This window comes from Hyaena hyaena, unplaced genomic scaffold, assembly GCF_003009895.1.
Source record: "Hyaena hyaena isolate Hyena2069 unplaced genomic scaffold, ASM300989v1 scaffold_29, whole genome shotgun sequence".
Taxonomy (NCBI): domain Eukaryota; kingdom Metazoa; phylum Chordata; class Mammalia; order Carnivora; family Hyaenidae; genus Hyaena; species Hyaena hyaena.
Genome location: NW_024080661.1, coordinates 3,474,771 through 3,499,650, shown reverse-complemented (window position 1 = coordinate 3,499,650; position 24,880 = coordinate 3,474,771).

Below are 24,880 nucleotides of genomic sequence, written 5' to 3'. Positions count from 1 at the left end.
CCCCCCCCCCCCACACTCCCTGCACCTGCTCCCCTCCTCCCAGGGCCTCCCAGCCGGGGTCTAGTCTAGACCCTTCCCATTCCTCCACCCCACCCCCCCCCCGGCACTCAGCCAAGCATAATGGGCTTGGCTGCCCTCCCACCTCCCACCGGAGCCTGGTCCTGCCTGATAGCCCCAAAGCTCCTGTCAAGCCCAGACCCCTAGCTCCTGCCCCGCTGCCCTCCGTCTCCAGGAGCGCCCCCCCCACCCCGGTTTCTCTGCCGTAAGGACGGTGAGGCCTGAGAACCATGAACCGTGAGACAGAGACCTGAGCAGAGAACGAACTTCTCAATAGCTTCCAGACAGGCGCCTTCCTCCTTTCCTGCCGTTGATTGCTTTGGACACCCTTGTGGGGGCGCGGCGAGGGCTGGGAGACCCCCTCCTCCCCGGGCCCTTGTTAAAAAGAGCAGTTGTATTCCTTGCAGTTGGCGGGAGATTGGGTTTCAGCCTCCAGGTGTGTGCAGGGGTGCCGTCCACGGGTCTCCCGTCCCCCCTGCATCGCAGACCCGCCCTCCTAGCCGCAGACAGGCCAGCTTCCTGCTGGTTTTGCCTTTGGCCTGCCTGCTGGGGACGATGCCAGGGGCAGCCCGGGGGCCTCGTTCTGTCCCAACTTCCGCCAGCTAATTCTTTCCACAAGTGTCCGAGGGCTGTTAACTGGCTATTTAGTCTCAGAGGCCCCCCACCCCCACCCCGGTGGCCTCTGGATTTCTCCAGAAGCTGCCACAATGGGCCTTTATCAGCTCGGGATTCTCCGGGGCCTTGCATAAAAAGCCATGTCCTGTCCTGGCCAGGGAAGAGGCAGAGCAGGGAGTGCCTTCCTCCTTCTCTCCTTCGCTCGGGGCTGAATTGCTTTCTTGTTCGGGCCTTGAGAGGTCGCTTACTTAAGAAGGCAGCGGACCCCAGCCAGGCGGCCGAGAGAGGAATTCCCCAACGGTTGCCTCTTTCTTATTTCTGCTAGCTTTACACGCGCTCTGCCAGTGTGGACCGATGGAGGAAGGGATGCGTTGTGGGTATTCCCAGGTGGGTTGGTTTGAAAGACAGGATGAGGCAATGGAATATTAGTCAAATCCTGATGTAGCAGATACTATTCTAAGAGGTCATTCTGGCAATCAGCAGGAGGATGTGACGTTTGGAGCTCCCCTTGACCTTTGACATCCAACCAATGATTGTGAGCAAAGCGGCCCACCCTGGTTGAAAATCACACGGGTGAAAAGGTCACAGAGCTTGTCACAGATTTCCCCGCCTTTCTTAGACTTTCCGTTCATCCTGTACATTACTCGAAACTTCATTTTCTCTGACAGATCTCATCTACCCCCCCCCGCCCCGCTCCCTCACTGGAGAACCTTCGATGGCCATTCCTTGCTTGCTTGATGCAGTGCAAGGTCTTGGGGCCCCTGGGTGGCTCAGTCGGCTGAGCGTCTGCCTATTGATCTCGGCTTGGGTCGTGATCTCACAGCTGTGAGATCAAGCCCCGAGTCAGGCTCTGCGCGGTGGGAATTTCTCTCTCCTCTCTCTGCCCCTCTCCTGCTTACTGTCTCTCTCTCACTCTCTGTCTCTGTCTCTCTCTTAAAATAAACATTTAAAAAATAAAGTACAAGGCTCTCCATGGGCCGGCTACTGCTGGCTACTTTTCTAGGCTAACAGTGTAGTTGGCTGCTTGTCTTCACAAACCAACCAGGTGGTTCCCGTGGGGTGGGGAGTGTTGTTTGGCGATGCACGAGGAAGGGCACTGTGGTCACTGGCCCTGGGGGAGGTGAGACAGCAGTTACCTACTTTGTACGGGACAGACCCCCACTATGAGGAATCGCCCCCAAAGTAATGCCAGTAACACCTCCCCCCATTGAAAACACACGCCAACCTGTGTTCTCTTGTCTGCGCCCCCCAACACTGCACCCCCTTTGCTCAGCGTCCCTTCAACCTGGAGAGCCCCCTACCTTTCACAGGCCCAGAGATCCCCATCCCCAAATGCTTTCTCTCCCACAAAACTTCTGCGAAGCTCCCCTTCCCCCTATTCATCACCTCTCCCTTGTCTGAGTTTCCTCATCCGCACTGTCATGAGGCATTTAGCAGTCTCTTCATTGAGTGTCAAGTGTGTGTGTGTCTGTGTGGATGTGGGTGTGTGTTTATAGCTCCTACTCTGTGTTTATAAATGGCAGGATCTTTATGGAATTTGACATTCCCCCTCCCTCCCCTTTCCCCCAACCACTCACTGCCTGGTCCTTTCCCCACGTCGAACACGCCTGGCTCTCGTTGGGAGTGCCGAGTGCTCGTCGAAGGAACCGATGAAGGAGTAGCCAGCGCAGGACCGAGGTTAGGCCTGAGGCCTGAGGTCGGGTCCCTGCGTTCTTGCACTGTGACCTCGCGCTCCCCCTGAATCGGGCCCTCGGGATCTAGCAGACCAACCCCGTCACTGCTGGGCCGCCCCAGCCGACACCCCAATGTTCTCCCTCTTGCTTCAAACAGCCTCCGTGTGGGATTCTCCCCTCGCTGCCCCCTGCTCGCAGCTCAGTCTCTCCCGCTTCTGTCTGGAATTCTCTCTCCCTCATCAATCCCTGTCCTTCCCTCTGTCTTGAGCCCAATTTTAAATCCCTCCCCTCCCGGATTTCGCCTCTGGCGGACGTGCCCGGCTTTCCCAGCGTCTAAGGTCTCCCTTTATAAAAAAAAAAAAAAAAAAAAAAAAAGGATGCCAGCTCTGGACCGCCTGCAATGTGGGGATTGAGAACTCGACAACAAAAGAGCCGTGAGACCTGCCCGAGCCCGTAGAGGCCCGGATGCCTTGGCAGGGCCCGGGCACAGCGCTGGAAGAGAGAGCGCATGGAAAAGTACTGGCCTGAGGAAGCCATTCTAATAGAACTAAAAGAGAACGCCTTTGCACGGAATGCTGGGTGGATACAAAGATACCTTTCCAGCACCCTCCAATCAAGCTACTTTGGAAGAGAGAGATAAAAACTGAAAGGACAAGGCCACTTTAGGGGAACCTTAAAGCTGTCATCATCCCTGCCTGCTAGGAGGCACCAGCCAGATTAGCCAGAAAGGCCAACATCACGCAAAGGCTCGGACCGTCTAAGTTCGGCTGAACTAGCAGCAAACACCTGGGTGAGGGGTGGGCAAACCAGGGGGCGTGCAGCCCGAGTACAGTCCGACCGATGGTGGTATTTACCAGCTCACAGTGGTGGTGATGCTTCTAAATGGTTGGGGAAAATCAAAAGAAAACTACAACTTGGTGATACACGAAAATGATGTGCAATTAGAATGCCGTTGTCCGCAAGCAAAGTTTGTCTGCAGGACAAGTTTGCTGAGCCCTGGCTCAGGGGGCTGGCTAGCCTTGGAGAAGGAAAGAAAGAGGTGTGGGATTTGGAAGTCTCCAGGACCGAGGGGGCTAAGGGCTTTCAGTCCGATACCATGTCATTGTCACCAGAGTTCTCGATTGTGTCCTGTGAAGTAGAGTCGCGCTGAGGTTCTCCGTGGCTTGCATGTTTCTGAACTAGACAGAAGATGGGAAGGGTGATAGCACCCACGTAGGATCTAGGGAGAAAGGAAGACACGATGGTACCCTAGGGATCTGAGGACCTCCATGCCTGGGGTAAAAGTACTTCTTTCTCTCCAGGAGGCCTTGGCTGCTGAACTGTCCTCCCAAAGCTAGGGGAGGCCAGAGGCCAGAAAGGGAGCCCAATGCGCAATGACTCCCTGAAATGGAGCCTCTGGGAGAGGTCTCCTGGTTAGGGCCACATCTATCCTGGATAACCAGAGGCCCCAGATGCTACTCATTGTGGATCATGCCAAGCCTAATCTCTACCAAGCATTCAACAGCAGATGAGCTTGCCATCTCTAGCTAGTAACTGCTTCCTGGCCTTGCTTGACTTTGGCAACCTCTCAGTGTGAGTGTTTCCCTCTCCAGTGTCCCTAACTCTCCCCCCTTCAAGATCCTGTCCCAAACTCACTTCCTTCAGGGTCCCTTCCCTGTCTAACTCCACCCCCACTGAAATCAAATAGCATCGAGCGGAGCAGGAGGCTTTCACATCCTCAGGAACAACCCTTCCATTTAGGTGAGGAGGCTGAGGGGACTTGCCCAATGTCCCACAGGATGCCGGTGGCAAAGCCAGGGGTGGGATCCGGGTCTGTGGGCTCTCTGTCTAGGGCTGTTTCCATCCCATCTCTAGCTTCCAGATGTTCTAGACCCGAGGCTCCTTGTCCTGTCAATCCTTCTTTGTGTGAGAAATCGTCATCACTTTCATGAGCATACTTTTATCCCCAGCTAGACTATCACAGGTGGGAGGCAGAGACAATGTCTTCTCTTTCACAAGGCTCTACACACCAGGGAACTACAGCAATCCTGACAGACAAAATGGAACTCTGGGCTGGGCCAGGCTTCCTAGATTTCTTGCTCCAGAAAGCAACTCCCATTTACTGGAAAGAACACGGGTTCTAGAATTAGAAAGATGTGGGACTGGATTCTGACTCTGCCACTTACCAGCTCGGGAGACCTTAGGTAAATTACCTAAATACTTCAAGCATCCTTTTTTTTTTTTTCCTTATCAAAAACCTGAGGAAATGGAGATGCTTGGCTGTCTCAATTGGTAGAGCATGTGACTCTTAATCTCAGGGTTGTAAGTTTGAGCCCCACATTAGGTGTAGACATTACTTAACAATAAATAAATAAATTTTTAAAACATGAAAAAAATCCCGAGGAAATGAAGATCCACATGGCAGCGTGTTGAGGAGTAAATGAGATGGCAGACGTGAAAATGCTTAGCACGGGGCTCAGCACATGGGAGATGCTCAAAATATTCTTGTTGCCTTTCTCATTTTTGTGCTTGGGGCCTGCCTGGCTCTCCCAATGTCAGAGACCAGGAAACATCTTTGGAACCCTGAGACGGCAGTGGGCATCTCTGAGCTCCTGATTCCACGCAGGCTATTGAGAAGGGGCCATAGGGATCATCATGGGTCCGACCCTGATTTGATGCAAGCAAGACCATGCAGAAGGAGTTGGGTTCTGGGCTTCTCCTCCCCAGGAGCTTAGATGGCTTGGGACAGGTGGCTTGGCTGAGCCACTCAGGAAGCTAGGCTGGGCCCTTGTTTGAGATTGAGGGTACAGGTCAGCTGGGCAAATGCCGAAGCGTGTTTTGTACGAGGGCTCTGTGTTTCAGTCTTTGCTATGCCGCTGTTTACACAAGTAGCTTCTTTTTTAGTTTTTAATGTTTTATCTGTTTCTGAGGCGGGGGGGCGGGGAGAGGCAGCGTGAGCAGGGGAGGGTCAGAGAGAGAGGGAGACACAGAATCTGAAACAGGCTCCAGGCTCTGAGCTAGCTGTCAGCACAGAGCCCGATGCGGGGCTCGAACCCACGAACCGTGAGATCATGACCTGAGCCGAAGTCGGATGCTCAACTGATTGAACCACCCAGGTGTCCCTGCCCAAGTAGCTTCTTATCTTCAAGGTTCCCATTTTACACTGCCATGCACCAGCCGCAGTGTCCCGCAGGTCCAGGGGGGCTCTGAGTCCGTCCTTCCCCTGCCACAGCCACAGCAGGCGCTCAGCCCAGTCTAACATGAAGACCTTAGTCACTGCTGTCATTTGAAGGAAGGGCTCCACGGCTGCAAAACTGTGAAATCCTCGGTCCCGGAAGCTGTTGTCAAAGTGTCCCAGGCTGGCCTGAAACTGTGCCCTGTTTCAGGCCAGCCTGGGAGGGCTGTGGCCTCTCCTGTCCAGCAGATGGCAGCAACCTGCCTGCTCTACGGACCCCAGGCTTTGTCGGCAAGTAGAAGACACTCAGGAAAAGACCTCAGGGAAGTCTTTTACCTCAGGATAAGTAAACAGGTCAAGGTGACCCTTTGCACACGGCTTCCTGATACAGAACCCGAGGGACATCTGTGGTTGTAAATATACCAGGCGTCCAGCCCAACCATCAGCCAGACTGGTGCTACCCCTCTTTGCCATGTGGGACATAGCCACCCAGCTCGGCTTTACCTCATTCTTAAACCTGGGAGGCTCCCAGGAAATTGGGAAGTCAGGCTCTGGCAGCCTGAGGTCAGTCTGGGGAGCTCGCCCAGTTGTTGATGAATTAATGGAACACAAAGGAGACATCAGATTCTCAAGATGAGCCAGGCACAGGTCCTTTTATACAGAGGCTGGGGCAACTCGGCCCAAGCGACAGATGATCAGGTCATGTGTACCAAAGCATCTTAGGCTGTTTGCCTTCTCCCTTCGGATTTCTCTTCCTTATTGTTTGGCTTGGGTCAACAGTCGAATGATGAGGCCACGAAATGGGGGACGAAGCTGGGAAAGGGAGGGGTTGGAAGGAAGCCAGAGACCGCTTAGACATTTGCCACAAGGAATCCACAAAGCAAAATGCAGAACCGGTGACACTATGCGTTACCAATGGGGACCGATCTTAAAGCAGAGCGTGTTCCCCCCACTCTTCTCCCGTAAATTTTCCTGGAGAAGCTGTGATCCAAGCTCTACCTGTTTCATCTTGGAGATGCGCATGGCTTGAGCCTTTAAACTGCCTTAAAAATAATGCTTAGTGGTTCAATATTTTTTTTTAAGCTTTTGTATTTTTTTAGTGATCTCTACACCCAACATGGGGCTCAGACTCGCAACCTGGGGATCAAGCTTGGCATGTTCTTCTGATAGAGTCAACCACACAACCCGATACTTTTAATTTAATTTAATTTTATTTTTGGTTAAAGCTTATTTATTTATTTTGAGAAAGAGAGAGAGAACAATACACATGAGAAGGGGAGGGGCAGGCGCCCCTCCCAGGCGCCCCAGTACTTTTTATTTTATTTTAAGTACTACAGAGGCGTGTGAGGAAGAAAATGGAATGGACCAGAACTCCATTGCGCCAGGTAATATCTTTGACATACGTAAACCTTGCTAAAAAATGGAAACAGTACCGAAAGATACAGACTGAAAAAAGTGAAGGCTTCCCGCCACTTTTCTCCCAGGTCGTCTCCCTCCAAATAACCACTGGCAGGTTGCTTAAATTTCGCTCCAGAAGAAAGATCATGCATTCAGCACCGTGTCTATCTGTCAGCCTATGCGGACGTGCCCTCTGCGCTTCTAGTTATTTACACAAAAGGGATCACAATGGTTTTTGCACCTTGCCGTTTTCATTTATGGAAATGTCTTGGACATCTCCCCGTAGCAGCGCATACTGATCCACCCCATTCTTTCGAATAGCCACGGCATCTTCCCTGGTATGTGGATCTATCGAGTTTGATTGTCACCAGTTGGCTTTTGGACGACTTGGTGGTGGTTTTCGTGTATTCTGCTGTTGCGAACAAAACCACAGTGCATGTTGCCTGATTGTTTTTAAAGGACGTGGTGATTGGTGATCTCTGCACAAGATTTCCCTAGAGGGCAAAAGAGGTGTGCCCAGGGCCCTTGCAAGTAATTTTGGGGGTCCAGGGATAGCAATGCTTGAGCCCCTCCCCCACCCCCAAGCTGCTCAGAGACTTCATATTATGAATGTGTGACTCTGGCTTTTTTTTTTTTTTTAGGGAAGTCATTACTCCACCTCCTGTCCCCGCCAAGCTGGCATAACTGCTACAGGGCTTGCCATCGAGCATGGCCGCCCTGGGAGAGAGTCCCTGCGTCTCCCAGCTGGCTGAGGGCTTGCTGGGTTGGCGGACGGGCTCCCTGGAGCTCTTGGCTCAGGCCAAGGTTGCTGGGCTTAGCTGGGCGCTCTGCTTAGCTGGTGTTCACGACTGCACGGGGCTGCTCTGAGATTCACAAACAAACAGGAAGCCAGTCCACTTCCTCCTTGCTGGGGCTGGTCCCCCGTCCTTATCACTCAGTTAGCCCAGAGGGGAAGGGGCAGCTCAGGAAGCTTCCTGGCAGAGGCGGCCGGGGAATTCTGGCTCCCACTGCCAGGATGGGCTCCCCATCTCTGTGCACCTATCTGCCCGGCTGGGACAGCCTTGTTGACGGTCAAAGTTAGGCTCAGATCTCTCCCTTTTGGGAAGTTCTGATAAATCTCACCATGTTTGGGTCCCCCCCCACCCTTCACCTCTTTAGTTCTGAGATGGAATTCTCTTGAATCTGTAGCAAGTAGCTCTCTAGGTGTTTGCAGTGGGAGAGTTTTCTCTCTGGAACCACACTGACATATTTTCTTTTGCCTCATCCCAGCACCCACCTGGCGTGTCTCTCTCTCTCTGCCCATGGGTGACGCCCAAGAAGTGTTTGTAGACCAAATGATTGACTGAACCCTAAAGAGGTGCCAGGGACAAAGGAGATGGAAAAACAAGTTTGCAGCCACGGTTCAGCGGGGTCAGAAGGCATCGCTACTTGGGACCCTGAGACAGCTGAACAGGTGGGAGGGGTGGGGACAGTCATCAGGGTGCGAAGCAGAGGTGTGGCCAGGGCGGAGGCCAGAGATGAGAGGTACAGATATCCCGTCTCATCAGCAAGTCCCCAAGGCCGCACGTGGAAATTGGTATCCCGATTTTCAATCAGCCGAGATACACCAGATACACAGGGGCGCTCATTTTTAAAGAATTCGAATTTTAAAAACACAGTCAAGAGGAAAACAAAGCTGCAGCTATTTGATCCCCAGTGGTGATTCAGAGCACTGGAGGACATGGCGGTGCCCCGGGCCATCGTTAAGACTGTCGCTTACTTTAGAGAACATTAGCCGTGGGCCCAGCAGCCTGTAGTGAGTCACTGTCAGTTGCTTTAGAAAAAAAAAAAAAATCTCTGATATCAATTTGTTTAGTTGCCACCGACCTCTTTTCTTAAGAAAGAAGGTATAGAAACTGAACTTCAAAACAAACAGCAATTACGACAAAACCCTGAGAGCCCAGTTACCTCCCCTTTGCAGTTACTCAGGCGTCAAAACAAAAGTTTCTCTGTGTCGCTCCCAGGGGTGCAGAGGAGGGTGAGCCGTGAGATGGGTGGGGGCTGGTGACCAGCAGGGGAGGACAGAGTGGAGGGTCGGTGGGCCAGGCCTGAGGCCTGAGGTAAGGACTAGGAGCACAAAGGACTTCCTGGCAGCAAGAGACCTTCGAGAAGTTTTGAGGAAGATGAGGAGGGAGTGGGGAGCACCCTGCGCTGCTCCTCCAAAGCTGAGAGAATCCTTGAAAGTCCCCCAATGCCGATGCCCAATGGGTGTCAGTAATGCGGGTCACACAGGTGGACTGAGAGATGACGTTGGTGGCTGGGGATGTGTGACATTGTAGGGCTCCTTGACCTTTACCTGGCTCTGCCGATGGTCTTCACAGCATTCCCCCACCCCACCCCATAACACCCCGGCGCTGAGCTCAGCTCCCTGTGTGTCCTGTGCAGTTTCCAAAGCTTCAACCCATGGCCAGTTCGCTGTGTTCATTCCAGAAGCAGAGGAGGGAGAGCTTAGCAGAGGTGGGGAAGGGTGAGGGCTAAGCCCGTGGCTGGCAGCAAGGGACACAACTTCAGCCTCCAAGGTGGGCAAACAACTCCCAGCCCCCAGCTCGCCAGCAGCCCTGCCCAGTTCCAACCGGACAGAGAGAGGTGAGCAGAAACCTCAGGTTAAAAATACCCACTCTTGTAAAGAGAAAGAAGCACAGGAAGGAAGCGTGGGGAGGCAAGGCAGAGTAGACAAAGAGCCCCAGAGAAGGAGAAGGAGCTGTTATTAATGGCCGGAAGCTGATCAGGTAGAAGAGGTGGGGAACCCCCTCTAGGCGCCTGAGGGGCTGGGGCGCAGGGGTCAGGGTCGTGGGCATGGCTCCCAGAGAAGTGATGGGGCCCCGCTGATACCCATGTTCAGATCTCCCCCAAAGAACCCTGGCCCAGGAATAGAGCGAGCAGGCAGAGGGCTTCCCCCAAGGACGGCGGGGAGACTGTCGTGCCTGTCATTGTCTGAGGGGAGAGAGCCACCGGAGCCGTCAGTGTGTATTCCTTGCACGGGGTGGAAGGGTGTTCAGCTTGCCGTAGGAACAGCAGCCACCCTGGTCGAGGGAAGCAAGAACAGCGACGTCAGGTGAGGTGCCACAGCATTGACTCTGTGCCGCAGAGGTCACAATCGGGGCTCTGGATCCAGGAGGCAGAGGTGGGCTCCTGGCTCTGCTCCCTACTCGCTGTGTGACCCTGGACTGCAGTGTGGCTTTCCCGTGCTTCAGTTCCCTCATCTATAAAACAGTGATGCCCGAAGTGCCAACCTCAGGGCAAGGCAGTCAGAATCCAGTGAGCTGATACACTTACAGCTGCTGGAACAGTAAGCACCGCCTAGAAATTTGCTTTGTACGTGTTAGGTGTTGGAGGTGGGATAGGGGACAATCCGGGTGACAATAGGAAAGAGGTGCCTGACGCCTCAGGTCAATGGGACAGCCCTTTCCAGAGAGCCTGCTGCCATCCCGGGCTAGGAGGGAGCAGGGAAAGGAAGGTGTAGACAGAAATGAGACATGCGCCCAGGCATTCAGGATCCGACATGCGGGGGGATATAAACGACCGAACAGTCACATTTCGGCACAATACGAGAGTCTTAAGGTGCAGAGAAATGGAGTACATTCTCTCTGCCTTCCGTGTTCGAAAGGTGCCCGGAGTGCTGGTGTTGAAGGTTAAGTACTACAGTTCAGCAGGCTGAGAAGAGGGACCACGCAAAGCTATCTGAGTGAGAGGGAACACGATATTCAAGATGGCAGCTCGCGGGTGGTTGGTGGGGTGACCAGTTTGGAAAGTCAGCCAGGGCCTGCTTTGCAACCGTGTGCCAAGAGTTCATACTTTGTCCTGTCGGCAGGAGGCAAACGGAGAGGCTAGGCAGAGGGGAGGCCCAAATCAGACTTGTGTATCGGAAAGATTCTCTGGCAGAAATGTGGAGGGTAAAGGAAGGGAAGGGCACAGTGGCAGGGAGGGTAAATGGTTAAATGGCCATTGCAATGGTCAAGACCCTTAGAAACTGGACTGGTTTGGAGCACCTGGGTGACTCAGTTGGTTAAGCATCTGACTCTTGATCTTAGCTCAAGTCTTGATCTCAGGGTTGTGAGTTCAAGCCCTGCACCGGGCTTCATGCCCAGCATGGAGCCTACTTGAAAAGAAAAGAAAAAGAAAAGAAATTGGACTGGTATCTAGTCGGTGCAACTGAGCATTTAGTGGAGCCCTTAATGGACATGGGAAGAAAGGGAGAGAAGTGGGCTTTACAAAGAAGATTTTAGAGGCGTCTGGGTGGCTCAGTCGGTTAAGCGTCCGACTTTGGCTCAGGTCATGATCTTGCGGTTCATGGGTTCAAGCCTTGTGTCGGGCTCTGTGATGACAGCTCAGAGCCTGGAGCCTACTGAAGATTCTGTGTCACCCTCTCTCTCTGCCCCTCCCCTGCTCACACTCTGTCTCTCAAAAATAAATAAACGATAAAAAAAAAAAAAAGAAGGTTTTGGAAGTGACCTTAAGGTGGCCAAGAGAGCCAGGAGATTGTAGAACTGGCACATGTATTGAATAGAAATGAGTTGGGGTCATGGAAGACCCTCTCAGACTGAGTCAAGGAAGCCTCACTGTTACTCTAACATAGGGCTGGACAGAGGCGTGGGCCATGTGTGACATGCAGAGCCTCCTGCGGGAAGCATGGGAGTGTGTCAGAGAGGTGGACAAGGCCCCCTCACTGTTTACAGATCATGGTTGAAACACTGCAGAGTAGAGGCGCCTGCGTGGCTCAGTAGGTTGAGTTTTCGACTCTGAATTTTGGCTCAGGTCATGATCTCACAGTCGTGGGATCAAGCGTCACAACAGGCTCCGTGCTGAATGTGGAGTTTGCTAGAAACATTCTTTCTCTCCATCCCTTCCTCCTTCTGCCCCTCTCCCCTGCTGTGCTCTCTCTTTCTCTAAAAACCAAGACAAAACAAAATAAAACAAAAAACTGCAGGGTATCCCAGTTTACGTTACCTGGTTAAATGACATGATGGACCATGTTATCTAACTTAAACTAAACTAACCTTCACAAAATGGACAGGAGGCTTTAAAAACGATTCCTGCAAAGACAACTCAGGATAAAGATCTTCCTAATTTGGCTCAGAAGAAAATGACAAAGCTGAGTCTTCTCAAACAAGCTTTTTTTTTCCTTTCTCTTTTTTTTAATGTTTTATTTATTTCTGAGAGACAGAGAGAGACAGCATGAGCCCATGCTGTCAGCACAGAGCCCAATGTGGGGCTTGAACCCACAAACCATGAGATCATGACTTGAGCCGAAGTTGGACGCCCAACCGACTGAGCCACCCAGGTGGCCCTCAAACGAGCTTTTTGTTGGCCCCATCACGAGGTTAAAATGGCCAGTCTGGATCAGGTCTAACATGAAGAGGGCCACAGAATGTTTTTGTAATTTGTAATTATCAAGGTGACTATTTTTATACATACAGAGTTTTTAAAGTTTATTTATTTTGAGAGAGAGAAAATGAGCTGGGGAGGGGCAGAGAGAGAAGAGGACAGAAGATCCAAAGTGGGCTCTGTGCTGACAGCAGAGAGCCTGATGTGGGGCTCGAACTCACGACCCGTGAGATCCTGACCTGAGTCGAAATCGGACGCTTAACTGAGCCAACCAGTCACTCCTTTTAAGTATATATTTTTTAAAGATTTTATTAAGTAATCTCTACGCCCACTCCGGGGCTCGAACACACAACCCCGAGTTCAAGAGTCACACGCTCCACCGACTGAGGCATCCAGGTGGCCTTCAAGGTGACTATTAGAAATGTGAGCTAACCTAGGGGGCGTGGCCGGCTCAGTAGGTGGAGCCTGCGACCTGATCATGGGGTCCTGACTTCCAGCCCCACAGTGGGCATGGAGCTTACTAAAAATGAGTAAATAAATAAAAGAAATGTGAACTTACCCTTCTACCATTGTTTAAAACGAACCTCACCCCAAGTATATATTATCTTGAGATACTAATGATAGTGGGCCACAAACACAACTTGTAAATAATTGAACACATATTCAAGGCGCATGCTCAAATCCCATCACCGATGAGATATATAACTTCTAAGTATGGGACTCGTCATCTCACACAGGGTTTGATTTGGACAAAAATTCTGAAGTCGTAGGTTTCGGGTCCCAGGGCATGAACTGGTGTCGTACTCTATCCGTCCTACCCATCAGAAGTTCTATGTGTTGCGGGGCGCCTGGGTGGCTTAGTCGGTTAAGCGTCCGACTTTCGCTTAGGTCATGATCTCGCGGTTCGTGGGTTCGAGCCCCGCGTCGGGCTCTGTGCTGACTGCCAGCTCGGAGCCTGGAGCCTGTTTCAGTCTGTGACTCCCTCTCTCTCTGACCCTCCCCTGCTCGCGCTGTCTCTCTCTCTCTCCTAGAAATAAATAATAAAAAAAAAAACATTTAAAAAAAAAAAAAAAAAAGAAGTTCTATGTGTTGCATTTATCTCTTAGAACAAAGAACGCTTATAGTCCCAGCATGGCTGCCATGGCTCACTTCTCTTTCATTGCATGGGTCCCTCTCTTTCCTGTGGAGGGAAAGCTCCGCTGAGCTCCCTGGAGAAAAGCACTCAATAAATCCAAGGCATTGCCGAAGTCAGGTTACTATTATTAACACTGGTTGACCCTGGATCCCAGTGAGAGGTGGAAGTTTAGCCACTCATCTCCTGAACCCAGGGAGCCTTCTAGCATGTAAGTCTGTTGGGGTATGGAGGCTGCTGGGGCTTAGAAAAACCCAAGCCCCCCAAAGGGTGGGGCTGCCATTCTCCGAGAAGGGAAGGGCTAGTCTCCTACCAGGCAAAGTGAAAGGTCAAACTAAGCCAACAACTAGTCGAGGAGAGCCTCACGCCTGTCAGCCCTGGAGCCAAAATCATGGAGCTAACACCTTCACGGGAGACTTGGGTACCCGCATCCCACTAGAGAAGAATACGGCAGAAACATGGGCGTGCATCAACTTTGATATTATAATAATTATTTTTATTTTTTCAAAGCACATTTGTGCGGGGAAGTTATCGGCAGGTGAGATGATTATCGGCTACAATTTATGTCCAACACTCATTTATTGAGGAGGTGCCCCACGCACAAGGCACATGGAGACACAGAGATGAACGAGACCTCCACGGGGTGAGTTAAGATATGCACACAAGCCGGGGCCCCTGGGTGGCTCAGTCGGTTGAGTGTCCAACTTCGGCTCAGGTCATGATCTCACGGTCCTGTGTCAGGCTCTGTGCTGACAGCTAGCTCAGAGCCTGGAGCGTGTTTCGGATTCTGTACCTCCCTCTCTCTCTGACCCTCCCCTGCTCACACTGTCTCTCTCTCAGAAATAAATAAAACATTGAGAAAATTTAAAAAAAAAAAAAAGATATGCGCACAAGTACCCCAGGAGGCGGGCACCAGAGCTTGAGAGCTTCACACAGAGAGGAACCAGTGTGCCAAGGTGGAAAGGTGTACTCATGGAGGCAATGAACTTGGACTCGGGCTTTGAAGGCTAGGAGGGTCTCCAGGTGTAGATGAAGGAAATGACGTTTCCCAGGAAGGATTAGAGCCCCAAATGGAAAAGCATGGGATGTGTATGACCATCAGTGAGTAGTTACTGCTGGCTGGCACCTAGAAGGCGAAGAAGAAGAATAGGGGTGGATTAAAACCAGGTTTGAAACAACCACATGCTGGCCTATCAGATCCAGAGTGTCTCTTCAGCGAGCAATGGGGAGTCTTGGGATGTTTTCGGGGCAGGCGAGGCAGTGAACCCAAAAAAGTCAGGAACAAAACGGAACTTGACCATGGTCCTCTGGTGAGTTAGTCTGCGGGCCGGCCGGGCCTTGAATTCAGAGCTGTGTGGACACAGGCAAAGCTCCTGGACCTCACAGTGACCAGACATGGGTGGGTATGTGGGAAAGCGCTCGGGGCCAGGCGCGAGCAGGCTGCTTCTCTGGGAAATCTGTAGCCCGAGTTTCCGAGTAGCTGGGCGTTCTACCCTGCTGCTGGCTTGGGTCTTGTTGAGCTGAATCTTCCCATGGAATCTGGCTGGTAGATGAGCCAGTGGCTGGACTGCACACCTTGGGAACCCAAATGGGTTGGGCTGGGAATGGCAGAGTGTGGGATCGCTGCAATAAAATGAAGGGAGAGGAGCCCTTCAAGTGTCCTGGGGTGTGAGGCGCACAGGGCGTGGGGCCTTGCATTCCTGGATGGTTAAGCCGCCGCGGCTGATGATTATCATTATTATTCCTGCTCTGGCTCCTCTGAGCTTTCATCCTGCGGGACCCTGCCTCCTGGCCCGGCGTCACCAACCAGCAAGGCCTTCTGGGGGAGGGCGGGGAGGGCGGCTCCTTGCTGCAAAGGAACACAAGACTGTGGGTTCTTGCCCCATGAGCTCAGGGGACTTTTTAGTACTGGGCAGCTTCTTAACCCTAGAAGCACGGGCAGAGTTTCTCAAGGGAGAAACTGAGGCACAGAGCTGGGGAATGATTGGATCCAGGTTCTATAGTGGAGACCCCTCCCCTCCTCCCCCTCCGCTACCCACCAGGCCACGCGTATCCTTCCCCAACTGGGGCAGATCTTGTCAGCCTGGAAGGGAGCCAGGGAAGGTGTGGATTCTAGAAGAGAGAACTGGCCTGTGGCCAGGACAGCAGAGCTGGTCCCTTATTTGCTAGGCGCTGCGGGCACCATGAGGTCAGGCTCTTGGTTTCGCGTCTCCCTGGAAGGTCCTGCCATATGGGTGGATCCTCCCCAGTCCCCTGAGGGAGGCCCACGCTGCAGACGTGCAGAACACCCAGCACTCTCACATCAGAGGCCACATTCAGCATCTGGTGGGAGAGGAAGAGTCGGAAAGATGGGCCAGGCCTCAAGGCAGAGGGACCGACAATGGCTCAGAGACAGGGAAAGTGGTGTGTGTGTGTGTGTGTGTGTGTGTTTGTGTGTGTGTGTGTGTTCGCGCGCATGCGCTAACCCCAGGCTCCCGTGGTGACACGTCTCTGCTTGCCAAGATAGGATCAAAGGGAGAAAGACTGGAAGGAAATGTGAATGATGACTTGATGTTTGGGTGGGGGGCTGAGTGGGATCATCCAAAATGCATGGACCCAGTCTGGCAGCGGAAGCCCTTAGAAAGCAGAGGGCATGGCCCACAAGTGATCCAGCCTGTAGGTGCTAGAGTCCCCCTCTTTACTACTGGCTGTCCATCTACACAGTAGTAATCTTTGGGAACATCTTCTGGCTTACAGCACAGGTAATATGACACAGAAGATTAGACCAAGGAAGTTGGAGCAGAGAAGACAGTCAACAGAGCTCTGGCAGCCTCCACATGCTCCCAGGTCCTCAGTGTCTCCCAGAGTCGGCCAACTAGCCAAGCATTCCTTTAGCGAATGTTAACTGAGCAGCTACTATGCGCAAGGCACTCTGTTTCAAGTGGCTATAGGTGCATAAGACCTAGCTCTCTGTCCTCAGGAAGCTCTCTCTGGAAAAAGTCAAATTTGCCTTTGGGGCTTACCTCCCACTCCACACAAAACAACACCAGATTCCCTAGGTGTCTTCTTCCTCCCTGGGCCATTTTTGGCCATGACCACACTGGCCCCTGCCTCTGCTCCAACCACCACCTCTCTGAGTTCAGGAGCAACGTTCATCTTGACATCTTGAATGGTCTGAACCATTCAGCCTTCAGCCACAAAAGTCATCCCTTGAGCTTGCCACCGTGATCAGGCCCCTCCAAGATGCACCACTGTTTGGTGACCCTCCCCTCTTCCAGATCAAATGTGACTTGTTAAGCCTCCCACCCCTTGCCTTCTCCTATCGGTGACCTGAAGAGCCTTCAGTGGTTCCCCTGTTGCTTATCAGATACAATTTGAACTTTTGGGCTATTTTCCAGGGGCTCCCCATGTGCCTCTAGCTCATATTATTATTACCCAACAGTGTCCCTTCCCGTCCCCAGCACAGCAGTGTCTGTACTGTAACTCTACATCCGAACAGGAGGTAGGAGCTCTTTAAGGGAATCACTTCCAAGTTTATAGTTGATTTTTTTCAGCAAACATTTACTGAGCGGTGGCTGTGTACCAGGCCGCTGGTGTACTGTGTACCAGGCCGCTGTGTACTGTGACAGGTACTGAGGAAGTCTCTGGTGGTGACCGGGACAGACATGCCTCTTGCCCTGGGGGAGCCCATGAACTCCCAGGGAAGACAGACACCAATGATGAAAGTAGAATGTGGTGTGTGGTCAGACTGGATGGCCACCCGGGTCCCGAGTGTCTGGGCTCTCCTTCCACTTGTGGCTTTCATAGATCTTTGACTTCTGCCTGGATTCTTCACAGAGCAGAGTGTATCTTGCTGAGGGGGAGGGGAGAATGTTCCAACAGGATGTCCACATGGTAAGACCCAAAGGGCACCAGCCCCTATTCTTCACCCCCATCCCTCCCAGAGGTGAGGTCCCTCCCTTCCCGAATTCAGTCTCCTAGGGAAGTGACACAGGAAGCAAAGACGGAATCAAGGGCCTAAGAATTCCACATACAAACAAACTCATTGAGAAGCGGCACTAAGAAGGCACTTCACAACTTCACCGTGCGAGGAACTGTCAGATCCCTCCAGCAAGCAGCCGCCTCCCTGTGTGTGAGATCCACTCTCCCCATGATGGGGCGTGCTGTCGTGTCTCATTTTGAAACTTGTCCATGAATGAAGGCTCTGACACCTCATGAAGCTGTTGGATGTTGAGTCAGTGTTTAACCACTATAATTGGTAGAAACGTCTTCCAACTGTCTAACCAAGGCGAGACAGACACTGTAAATTTCACCCTTGTTGCTTGGCGGCCGCCCCCTGCGGAATGGAGAAAACAAGGAAAAGTTATGGAATGTTCCCTGCTCCAAATGCTCCTGAGAAAGTTCAGTAAAATGGACATAAGTAAGAGGCCATTGGCTCTGATGGCTCCCCTCCTCTCTAAATGTCAACATCCCAGATGGAATTGTTTTATTTTTTTTTCTTTTGTTTTGTTTTTTTTTTTTTTTAATTTCTGGGAGATAGAGACAGCGTGAGCAGGGGAGGGTCAGAGAGAGAGGGAGTCACAGACTGAAACAGGCTCCAGGCTCTGAGCTGGCAGTCAGCACAGAGCCCGACGCGGGGCCCGAACCCACGAACCGCGAGATCATGACCTAAGCGAAAGTCGGACGCTTAACCGACTAAGCCACTCAGGCGCCCCCCAGATGGAATTGTTTTAGAGGGTATGGATGGCCCCGGGAGGGGGGTGGTGCTTGCCAGGGGGCATTCTCCTGGGTGCCCTTCTCTCCCCACTTGGCGCTTCTGTCACACAGGGTGACGTGCATGGTCAAGGACCTGAAATGGACCCCAAGAATGCTGGGGGGTGGGGTATGGAGCTGTGTATGTGAATTGCAGTGGTAGAGAATTCTTTTCTCGGTGTGCCTGGTCAAAGTGAAAGTGTTTGGAGCTCTAAAACAAGAAAAGAATTAGAGAAAGAAAATTTTCAAAGGCTGCTGCGCTAAGTCTGTGAGAGTTTCCTAAATGGAGGGGCAACTCACTATACTGGAAGGAGTTTCCTTCCCCCTCCCTCTTTCCTTCCTTCCTTCCCCCCTTCCTTCCTTGCCTTCTTCCTTTCCTCCCTCCTTCCCCCTCCCTCTCTCTCTCTCGCTCCCTCTTTCCTTCAGAATCTCAGTGAGTTCCTACAGAAGGATCCAAAGGGTCTTGATCCCTCTAGAAGCACATCCTGAACACCTTCCTCTTCTGTCTTCCAGCCTCAGCCCTGCCACCCCTTCCGGTTGAGCTAAATCCTGGCATCCCTCATGTTACCTCTCCCGTCTAGCTAATCTCTGGTTGAATGCTCCTTTCTTTCATTTAATGCCAGTAAACTATGCAGCTTGGTGTGATTACACAACGTCTCGTGCTCCCCCACTGTTTCGCGTCCACGACTCTTGTCTCCTTAACCAGGCTGTAAACTTCTAGAGGGCAGAGTCCATTCCTTACATTTTGGACTCCCTCCGAACACCGAGCACTGGGCTGGGCACGTTAATAGGCCTTTGCTGAGACCTCCGTTTGCCTTTTCCTTCTCATTAAACATCAGAGAATTCATACAGGGGAAAAAAACTCATAAGTGTAATAAATGTGAATAAGCCTCTATTTGGGTGGAGTAACATCTTATACAACATCGGAGAATTCCTACTGGAAAGAAATTCTGTATCTGATGTGCCCATGGGAGAGCCCTGAGGTGAGTTTGGAGGCTCAAAAGGCACAGCTGCCGTCTGACTCAGTATTCTGGAACTCAATTACATGAATGCAACGACTGTGGGGAAACCTTTGCTCTAGACGATACCTAACATCGGCGTGCCTATTAGAGAGAAGCCATGAATCCGAAGGATGTGGGGAAGTCTCCCCCAAGATCTTCGGCAGCCAACACCCAGGAATTCACTTGCGAGTAAAGAGCAGTCCCAGGGATGAGGGGATACCATGGGGTTCGAAGCCACCGCGGCTCCTATTTCTGTGTGGCTTGTCTCTAGACCCATTTCTCAGCTGAAGAAACCGAGACCTGAAGAAGTATTGTACACTAGGGATATCGTTGCACTGTTCAAACTTTGATTTGTGCCTTTTTCTCCTTTTTTTTTTTTAAAGTTCATTTATTTTGAGAGAGAGAGAAAGTGTGAGTGGGGGAGGGGCAGAGAGAGAGAGAGAGAGAGAGAGAGAGAGAATCCCAAGCAGGTGTGGAGCTCCATGTGGGGCTCAAGCTCATGAACCAGGAGAGCTGAAGTCAGCTGCTTACCCCACTGAGCCACCCAGGCGCCCCCGCCTCTTTCTTCTTTGAACTTACATTGCCATGCCTGATTTCCTTTGTCTTCATCTCTCACAAGGGAAGGGGAGGGGAGGGGAGGGGAGGGGAGGAAAGGGAAGGGAAGGGAAGGGAAAGGAAGGGAAGAAAAGGATGGTTCCTCCCCTCCACATGTTTGTTATCAAAGGAGAGCTGGGGCCGGAAGGGCTGTATCACATCCAGGGCACACGTCGGGACAAGAGCTCTAGTCTCTGGGGACCTTTATTTCACGAGTCTGGGACCATGCTGGGGGCAAAGGGAGATCCAAGGTGAGAAGGCAGGTCCCGTGCCCTCAAGTAGCTTATAGTCCGGGTCGGGGGGCACAGACAGGTCCTTTAGTGGGAGTGCATATGAGATGCAGAAAAGGGGTCTAGATGAGGCTTCACAGACAAGGTATTGTTTGAGCTGAGACGGACAGGATGAGGGCTTTGCCAGCAAACCGATGAGAAGCCGGAGTTCCAGGGAGAAGAACACAAGTAAGTGCACGGGAGTAAGAGAGGGCGTGGCCTATTGAGGATCCTGGAGAAGTTCAGTATGCAAAGCATGGCAGGCTGGGGGCCCCCAAGCCCTTGAATGCCCTTACAGGGGAGTTCAGATTTCCTTTTAAGTAACGGGGAGCTGAATTCATTTTTTTTTTTCCACAAGTTATCATCAACCGAGTGGCTTAAAACCACACAGATTTATTATCCGACAGTTCTAGAGGTCAGGAGTTTTGCTGGGCCCAAATCAGAGTCTTGGCAGGTTACTTACGTTCCTTCTGGAGGCTCTCAGGGAGATCGGTTCTTTGCCTACTCATTTCCAAAGGCTGCCCAAGCTCCTTGGCTCCCATCTCTCTCCATCTCCAGAGCTAGTGCTCACATCATTCTGGCCCTGGCTCCACATCACACCTCTCTCTCTGACGCTAAAGCCCTTGTGTTTCTCTTCTAAGGACTTTCATGATAACACCGGACCCACCAGATAATCCAGGATAAAGTCTGCATCTCAGGATCCTTTTTTTAAAAAAATATTTTTTAATGTTTGATTTATTTCTGAGACAGAGAGAGAGAGAGAGAGAGAGAGAGACAGCATGAGCTGGGGAGGGTTAGCGAGAGAGGAAGATACAGAATTTGAAGCAGGGTCCAGGCTCTGAGCTAGCTGTCAGCACAGAGCCCGACGCGGGGCTCGAACCTACAAACTGTGAGATCATGACTTGAGCTGAAGTCAGACGCCTAACCAACTGAGCCACCCAAACGCCCCTGCATCTCAGGATCCTTAACTTAATCCCATCTGCCAAGTCCCCTTTGCCAGGTAAATTTCCAGGAATCAGGATGTGGACATCTTTAGACTATGGGCATCTTTACGGGGTCATTGTTCTGCTTACCACAGAAACCACAGAGGAATTCTGAGCAGACAGTTGGTGTGACCAAATTGAGGTGTGGCGTCATGGTTAAAGCAGCAGGTTTAGGAGTCTAGCTATCTGGGTTCAATCTTGAGTCACCATTTCCTATTGCAAGTTTCTCCACTTTGGTTTTCTCATCTGTGAAATGGGACTACCTACCCCAAAGGGTAGCTGGAAGGGCTTTATGGGATAATAGAAGTGAAACTCCTAGAACCATGGAAAGCACTCAATAAATTGGGAACATCTTGGTGCTCAGAAAGTGCTAAGAATAGCGACCTGGTCAAGAAAAGGCCATAGTCGACGCCATGAAGAGCAAAACCTAGCTTTTTGGGAAGACCCATTTTCCCCAGGACCATCAGCAGGATAGGGAAGGAGGTACCCAAGCACCAGTGGGTTCTCTGGCCCAGAGGAAACATGCGTGTGCCTCCAAATGGTACATTGTTCAGCGGCGCGTTTGCCTCCCTCCTCTCTGTTGGCATAAAGACATGAGGGATGGGGGCGCCTGGGTGGCTCAGTCGGTTAAGCGTCTGACTTCCCCGGCTCAGGTCATGATCTCATGGTTGGTGGGTTCGAGCCCCGCGTCAGGCTCTGTGCTGACTGCCAGCTCAGAGCCTGGAGCCTGTTTCAGATTCTGTGTCTCCCTCTTTCTCTGACCCTCCCCTGCTCACACTGTCTCTCTCTCTCTCGGAAATAAATAAAACATTAAAAAAAATTTTTTAATAAAGAATAGACAATGAATTTGTCTTAAGCTTGCTTCTCTGAGATCCCTGAAATAACCAGTTAGTTTGACATGGGGCCAAACACTTGGTGACATTTTCCCCAGGTACCCAGTATGATGATGAGTGTGCTCATCAGTATCCCCTATGATTCCTTAATATATGTTTGGCCATCTTCTCTTTCCCCATTTCTTAGTATCAATAAACCTGAAGTGATCTCAAAGTATCGCTCTCCTTCTTGTTTTGTTCTCTAAGGAACTCCAAAAAGAATGGATATGAATCTCCGAGCAGTTTCCCTACAAGTAGCGTTGCCAGATAAAATATAAGACAACCAGCTAATCTGAATTTCAGATAAACAATGAGTAATTTTAGTATTCAGTACTATATATTTAGTACTACTCTGTTAACCAGACTGTTTTATTAGCCAGAACATTTTGTTCCCAATGTCACCACAGAACACTTTACTGTATGTCCTTTGATCTGATCTACAAGATGGATTGGTATTTAAGTCCTGAAAGTTCTAGTAGCTTCTTACAGGTGACTTTTTCTGTAGAGACACAGGAAAGGGAAGGGAGGCTGTGGTTTTGGAGGGCTGGCAAGGGTCAGAAGCGTGAGGTCTGGTCTGTCTTATTTCACCGTCATTAGCTGTCACATTGATAATTAATGGGGAGAATCATCCTACCACTCCATGACCAAAGGACCCCGAGGATCCCTTGCTTAAGTATCTTGTTTAAAACTGTGCTTCTGTGTCTCCCTCTCTCTTTGCCCCTCCCCTGCTCACACTTTGTCTCACTCTCTCTCAACAATAAATAAACATGAAAAATTTAAGAGAAAAAGGGAGGGGGTGCCACGGTGGGTCAGTCAGTTAAGGGTCTCACTCCAGCTTAGGTCATGATCTCGTGGTTGGTGAGTTGGAGCCCTATGTCGTCAGGCTGTGTGCTTACCACTCAGAGCCTGGAGCCTGGAGCCTTCTTCGGATTCCGTGTCTCCCTCTCTTCCTCTGCCCCTCCCCTGCTCACACTCTGTCTCTCTCTCTCTGAAAAATAAATAAGCATTGAAAAACTTTTTAAAATGTGCTATACAATGCATGCTCTATATCCTTGTCTTTGATCTTGACTATGATATCGATGAGGACTCGCACCATCTATGGGATGCAACCGAAAGCTTGTCTTTGGATTGGTGCATATAATCTGTGGGACTCACTGTTACGGGAAGCAGACAAACAAACGTGAAACAACAGTTGCAATCTACAAAGCTGGTCATAATTGGCACTCAAGTTCGCTCAAGGCTTTGGCTCCCAGGCTCCATCCTACGTGACTCCCCCGGTGTAGAATCCTCCTCCTCGTTTTATCTGCCTTGAGTCTTCACTCTCCAGTCCCCTCCTCCGTCTGAAGTCCTCGGATTTACCTTGTTTGCCGCTGAGGCCCAGCCTTGCCACCAGCTAGGGCTTCACAGATGATCACTGTTCATTTCCGGGTCACTTCCTGGTCACCCCTAGGTCACTCTCCACTGTAGCGCATGGTTCAACCTGGTGCTCTCGGACTGGAGCTTTCACATCACGGTTGTTCAGGCATCTGTGGAGACCGATTTCTACATTTCCCTACTCATCCCGTTTAAACGTCATTTCTAAGTGCGACGGTGTAGAACAGCTTATGAAACCCTAAAGATCCTTGGGTTTTTCTCCCTCCGTAATGTACTAACCCTCCCAGCCGCACTACACGGGGATTGTCTGTGTCTTCTTACGCTCAGGTTACTTCTAGAAAAAGGTGGCCCGAGGGGCCGGGGGAATTAATGGCTTAATGCCTACAAAGCTCCAGGAACAACTTGCAGCAGATAAGGTCTCATTATCGTTAATTGTTATTATTATTGTTATTATTGTTATTAACTCAACTCCTATGAAAAGCTGCCACAGCTTTGCTAACCACCTGAGGTCAGGGGTTTAATTACTACCTCCTCTGAATGCCAGAGGCCCCAGGCGCCGTGTTCCCGCCTCCTCATCCGGGCTCCTCCTCCTCTGAGCTCCACCCACAGGGTCCTCTCCACCCCCAAACTCCTTAGTCCTGACCTGAGCCGGCCCCACTTGCTTGGTTTCTCCCCCTCCCATTCCACCCCAGCCCCAAACATCTTCTTGCCCCTTGACTGTCCCTCCCCCAAATCTCACACACCTCCTTGGACCTTGCCTTCCCTTTCTGGCAACTTCCTAGCGCCCCCCCCCCCGCACGTCTATGGCACCCAACTGTTCTCCAGAGCCAAGATTTGGGGGGGGGGTTTACGAAAGTTAAGAGAGTGTCCCCTGACCCCCACCGCCCCTCAACTCCCTCGTTGCAGCCTTGGCTTCCTGCACTGCATCCGGGGTCTCCCACCCACCTCCGTGAGAACCTCGGGATTGCTCCTTAGGTGGTGAGGCCGGTTGGGTGGGTTGGCTGGTTTAGGGTTACAGAGCTTGGCACTAATTCACAGCCCAGTACAGCTGCCTTCTTTAATTAATTAATTCCATTTTTTTTTCTTTTTAAAAGCCCATCTCTTCAGTTGGACCTCAGTGCATGCCTCCGGGCATATGTCACATCAATTACAGATAACAGTTAAGCGTGCTGCCTAAAAGAATCTGTGAGCCTGTTTAAAGACTCGAACCCAGTTCGGACCTAACTGCCTTAGATCACTCTGCTGGAGATAGACCTTGAGGAAGAACCCCCCAGGGGAGGAAGTGGGCTGCTACAGTCTGCTGGGGACAGGAGGATGTTCCTCTGCGGGGTCTCCTGCCCTCAGCCCACCCCACCCCCCAATCCCCCCTTCCTGACCTTCGGGTCGGCCTCTGCCTTTGCTCAGATACACAGGAACGAAGGTGTCGCAGGTGGGGCGTGGCCTCGCTTCTCTGATACTCACATTCCGAATAAAGAAGAATCTCAGGCCCTCTAACAATAGGAGGGCCACTGAGTTGATCTGTCCTTTTTTCTATCAGCAGAGATGGCGGAGGCGGGGTGCACTGACGCTTGCACACAGCGGGCGGCTTTAGGACGGTGGTTGAAGACGTTGCTTAAGGGGAGACGTGATTTCCTAATGGTGCTTGATTCCCACCTTGTGTGAC